The sequence below is a fragment of the Scylla paramamosain genome, unplaced genomic scaffold (genome assembly GCF_035594125.1).
Source record: "Scylla paramamosain isolate STU-SP2022 unplaced genomic scaffold, ASM3559412v1 Contig35, whole genome shotgun sequence".
Classification (NCBI taxonomy): domain Eukaryota; kingdom Metazoa; phylum Arthropoda; class Malacostraca; order Decapoda; family Portunidae; genus Scylla; species Scylla paramamosain.
The window spans coordinates 755,973-762,500 of NW_026973700.1; the positions used below are offsets into that span (position 1 = coordinate 755,973).

The window sequence follows — 6,528 nt, forward strand, 5'->3', positions numbered from 1 at the left end:
TTGATGTGTTTTACTTCATGGATTAAATATTATCGTTTTTGTTATCATTATTATTAATTTATGACTTGTACCGCTCGTTCTCGCTCCCTCGTTAACTCGTCCACTCCTTGGTGTATCTTCAATTCCTGGAGCAGTTAACTTTATAACAACCGTTAATCAATATACGATCCTTCGGAATAAGAATAGACCAAGTACCTTTATTTGTTGGATAAGTTTTTATTACGAAAGCAATAATTCTTTTAACTGACCGAAATCTTAATACACCCTTTTCTGCTCCCTGCCAGAGGTGAGGATCCTGTATTATATCAACGCTTATTTTCATTTTTTTGTCAACCTCAAGTTTATATTCTCATTTTGGCTTTCCGTATGATTTCCCCTTCAGACAGTAGTGGGTATGCGGGCAAAAGTGACACACACCTCTATCTATCTTTCTTTTGTCTGTGTCTGTCTGTCTGTCTGTCTGTCTGTCAGTCTTTACAACCTTTGATAATAATAACAGTAAAAATAATAATAATCGTAATAATGATAATAATAGTAATAATAATAATTGTAATCTTGATAATGTTTGTCAGTAAAAAAAAGAATTATTTGTAATTACGAGTTTTATTGATTACATACCATACTGAGAGAGAAAGAGAGAGAGAGAGAGAGAGAGAGAGAGAGAGAGAGAGAGAGAGAGAGAGAGAGAGAGAGAGAGAGAGAGAGAAATACACAATTTTAACACAACAAAAAAATATATATTACTTTTTTTTCATTTATAAGTGTAAATAGATATGCATTACTACTACTACTACTACTACTACTACAACCACCACCACCACCACTACTACTACTACTACTACTACTACTACTACTTTCATGACACATATATACTAGAAAATAAGAAGAGGTGAAGAGAATAGGGGGAAAAATTGTGAAAAATATAGAAAAAAATGGAGAAATGCTGAAAGAAATAGAGGGAAATGATGAAAAATTATGAAAAAAAATAAGAAACGCTGAAAAAATGAGAAAAAATTAAATAATACTGAAGAAATTGAAAAAAAAATCGTTGTTGTAATCTAATTCTGCAACGAAACACTACTACTACTACTACAACTACTACTACAACTACTACTACTATAACTACTACTACTACTACTACTACTACTACAGGTACTCCCAGAAGGTTGCCCAGTAAATAAAGTTTAAAACAGCAAAGGTGATTGGGAAGATATACCTGGCCAGCCTGTCCACCTTGATGGCCTGTGCCCTTCTTTGCTGCGAGAGAGAGGGAGAGAGAGAGAGAGAATTGGGGATTTGTTATTTCAAAACTTACTATCTTCACATTTATGACTTATTCAAACGCACAAACACACAAACGTACCTTGACTGTTGTGAAATTAATTTTTGCGCTTCCATATTTTGCGCAGTTCTTCAATTTGCGCAAGTGTGATTCGTCTCCCATTATCACACTGATGATTGCGTATTCCATTAATACCAGAAACACGAAGCATAGAGAGAGGGAGAGAGAGATCAGTAGTAGTAGTTGTAGCAGTAATAGTAGTAGTAGTAGTAGTATAAGTAGCAGTAGTAGCCTAGTTTAGAGCAGAGGTTCCCAAACTTTTTCTGGTCGTTGCCCACTTTTCATACATGATCCTTGTCCATGCCACCCCCTCCCCCCACAACCCTAACCCGTGACTACCGTGAGTGTGTACAGTGCTACACTCATTACGTCCATATATAACAACCACTCTAGCAAATCCTGTAATTTCATTGATTCCATTTGTTATTTTTTCTTTTGTTAATTATTAATAAAGAAATTTGTATTTTGCCTTAGCTGAATCTCATATAATTATTTAAATGGTACTAAAGAAGTAATATAATGCACATTAAAAAATTCATACGTAGACTAATTAAAAATTGCATTATTGTAAAAAGCTGTTTTAGCAATAAGCTAAACTCCTTTGGTTTTATTTATGCATAGCCTCAGATTAAGGCCCCCTATATTCTGCTATATGGCCCCCCCCGGGGGCCATGGCCCCCAGTTTTGAAACCACTGGTTTAGAGGATAAGGAGAAAATTACACGGTGCCACGTTTCACTAAGTCTATCGATAAAATTTCCCGTTTTCTGTTATCTTCTTTCCCATTCCCTCCCTCCTCCTCTTTCCTCCTCTCCCTCACCTCTCCCCCCCCAATCCCCTTTCCCCCCTAACTCTCCCCTATATATATATATATATATATATATATATATATATATATATATATATATATATATATATATATATATATATAAATATAAATATATATATATATATATATATATATATATATATATATATATATATATATATATATATATATATATATATATATATATATATATATATATATATATATATATATATATATATATATATATATATATATATATATATATATATATATATATATATATATATATATATATATATATATATATATATATATATATATATATATATATATATATATATATATATATATATATATATATATATATATATATATATATATATATATATATATATATATATATATATATATATATATATATATATATATATATATATATATATATATATATATATATATATATATATATATATATATATATATATATATATATATATATATATATATATATATATATATATATATATATATATATATATATATATATATATATATATATATATATATAAATATATATATATATATATATATATATATATATATATATATATATATATATATATATATATATATATATATATATATATATATATATATATATATATATATATATTATATATATATATATATATATATATATATATATATATATATATATATATATATATATATATATATATATATATATATATATATATATATATATATATATATATATATATATATATATATATATATATATATATATATATATATATATATATATATATATATATATATATATATATATATATATATATATATATATATATATATATATATATATATATATATATATATATATATATATATATATATATATATATATATATATATATATATATATATATATATATATATATATATATATATATATATATATATATATATATATATATATATATATATATATATATATATATATTCCACCTGTTAATAATGTAGAAATGTCAATCTGTTACTAGAACCGTAAAAACACCTTTGAAAACCCGTGGCACTTCAACTACAGCCTTTGCAACGCAGAAATATTGTTAATCTGTCACAAGAACCGTAAAAACACCCTTGAAAACCCCGTGGCACTTCAACTACAGCCTTTTGAATATAGAAATGTTGTTAATCTGTCACTAGAACTTCCCTCTTCTGCTCCACGTAACCTTACATCATTCAACACATCATTTCATTTTACTCTTCCTGTACTTTTTACCAAATTCTGACAGCACATTAGGAGGAGGCAGTAGACACCTGCCGAAACGATAATTACTCCCAGTGAGGTCTAAAGCACTGTTCAGGGGGTGCTGTGAACTTATCATTAAACCCAGCTGTGACCTCACTGAACGTTTCCCTTTGTGTCTCACAACACAAGGGGGTAGTCACAGCCTGCCCTCTAAAGACAACTCTCTTCCTCCACACAAAACTACAAGCACCTAATAACACACACACCCTTCACTCAAAAAATTTTAAAATCATGGCGACTCCTACACCAGCCTCGGAGTCCCCATCTGGGGAGGGGACCATAAATGTCCCCAGGTCGGACTGCCTTTCCGTCGACGACCCTAAGTGTCTTGACACCCCCCTCAACTTTTTCTTCATTAACTTCTGCAACATTCGCGGTCTAAGATCTAATTTTCAATCTGTAGAACACCACCTCTCCTCTTCTAAACCTCATCTTCTTTTCCTCACTGAAACTCAGGTGTCTGAGACAACTGACAGTAGCCCCTTTTCTGTTCCTTCCTACTTTCTCTATCCTCATTTTCGATCCAAAGCTGGATGCTGCGTTTATGTGCGCAATGACTTAACCTGCTCTCGTGCCCACGCTCTTGAATCTTCCGAGTTTTCCACCATCTGGCTACGACTACAGAGTCATTCTCATACTAAATTTATCTGTGCTGTATACCTCTCTCCTAACTCCTCTGACTATAAGAAATTCTTTGACTACTTAACTTCCAAAGTGGAGCACATTCTGACCCTCTTCCCTTTTGCAGAGATCTCCATTCTTGGAGACTTCAATGTTCACCACCAGCTTTGGCTTTCCTCTCCCTTCACAGACCATCCTGGTGAACTAGCCTACAACTTTGCTATCCTCCATGACCTAGAGCAATTGGTGCAACACCCTACTCGTATTCCTGACCGTCTTGGAGATACACCCAACATTCTTGACCTTTTCCTGACCTCTAATCCTTCTGCTTATGCTGTCACCCTTTCTTCTCCGTTGGGCTCCTCCGATCACAATCTCATATCTTTATCTTGTCCTATCACTCCAATCCCTCCTCAGGATCCCCCTAAGCGAAGGTGCCTCTGGCGTTTTGCCTCTGCTAGTTGGGGGGACCTGAGGCGGTATTTTGCTGATTTTCCTTGGAATGACTACTGCTTCCGTGTCAGAGACCCGTCTTTGTGTGCTGAGCGCATAACAGAGGTGATAGTGTCTGGCATGGAGGCGTACATTCCTCACTCTTTTTCTCGTCCTAAACCTTCTAAACCTTGGTTTAACACAGCTTGTTCTCGTGCTATACATGATAGAGAGGTGGCCCACAAAAGGTACTTAAGCCTTCCTTCACCAGAATCTCATGCACTTTATATTTCTGCCCGGAACCATGCCAAGTCTGTTCTCCAACTAGCCAAAAACTCCTTCATTAACAGAAAATGTCAAAACCTTTCAAGATCTAACTCCCCTCGTGATTTCTGGCATCTAGCCAAAAATATCTCCAATAACTTTGCTTCTTCTTCTTTCCCTCCTCTACTTCAACCAGATGGCACCACTGCTATCACATCTATTTCTAAAGCTGAACTCTTTGCTCAAACCTTTGCTAAAAACACTACCTTGGACGATTCTGGGCTTGTTCCTCCCTCTCCTCCACCCTCTGACTACTTCATGCCTCGTATTAAAATTCTTCGTAATGATGTTTTCCATGCCCTCGCTGGCCTAAACCCTCAGAAGGCTTATGGACCTGATGGGGTCCCTCCTATTGTTCTCCGAAACTGTGCCTCCGTGCTTGCACCTTGCCTAGTCAAACTCTTTCAGCTCTGTCTGTCAACATCTACCTTTCCTTCTTGCTGGAAGTTTGCCTACATTCAACCTGTTCCTAAAAAGGGTGACCGCTCTAATCCCTCAAACTACCGTCCTATTGCTTTAATTTCCTGCTTATCTAAAGTTTTTGAATCTATCCTCAACAGGAAGATTCTTAAACATCTATCACTTCACAACCTTCTATCTGATCGCCAGTATGGGTTCCGTCAAGGCCGCTCTACTGGTGATCTTCTGGCTTTCCTTACTGAGTCTTGGTCATCCTCTTTTAGAGACTTTGGTGAAACTTTTGCTGTTGCCTTGGACATATCAAAAGCCTTTGATAGAGTCTGGCACAAAGCTTTGATTTCCAAACTACCCTCCTACGGTTTCTATCCTTCTCTCTGTAACTTCATCTCAAGTTTCCTTTCTGACCGTTCTATTGCTGCTGTGGTAGACGGTCACTGTTCTTCTCCTAAATCTATTAACAGTGGTGTTCCTCAGGGTTCTGTCCTGTCACCCACTCTCTTCTTATTATTCATTAATGATCTTCTAAACCAAACTTCTTGTCCTATCCACTCCTATGCTGATGATACCACCCTGCACTTTTCCACGTCTTTTCATAGACGTCCAACCCTTCAGGAGGTAAACATATCACGCAGGGAAGCCACAGAACGCCTGACTTCTGATCTTTCTAAAATTTCTGATTGGGGCAGAGCAAACTTGGTATTGTTCAATGCCTCAAAAACTCAATTCCTCCATCTATCAACTCGACACAATCTTCCAGACAACTATCCCCTCTTCTTCAATGACACTCAACTGTCCCCCTCTTCTACACTGAACATCCTCGGTCTGTCCTTTACTTATAATATGAACTGGAAACTTCACATCTCATCTCTAGCTAAAACAGCTTCTATGAAGTTAGGTGTTCTGAGACGTCTCCGCCAGTTTTTCTCAACCCCCCAGCTGCTAACTCTGTACAAGGGCCTTATCCGTCCATGTATGGAGTATGCTTCACATGTCTGGGGGGTTCCACTCATACTGCTGTTCTAGACAGGGTGGAATCAAAAGCTTTTCGTCTCATCAACTCCTTTCCTCTAACTGACTGTCTTCAGCCTCTCTCTCACCGCCGCAATGTTGCATCTCTAGCTGTCTTCTACCGCTATTTTCATGCTAACTGCTCTTCTGATCTTGCTAACTGCATGCCTCCCCTCCTTCCGCGGCCTCGCTGCACAAGACTTTCTTCTTTCTCTCACTCCTATTCTGTCCACCTCTC

The 6,528-nt window shown here is 35.2% G+C and overlaps 1 long non-coding RNA gene across 2 annotated transcripts in view; it reads left to right on the plus strand.

Moving 5' to 3' along the window:
• LOC135097879 (uncharacterized) overlaps positions 1-6,528 on the plus strand; it is a 28,361-nt gene that overhangs the window by 10,974 nt on the left and 10,859 nt on the right. The window lies entirely within an intron of this gene.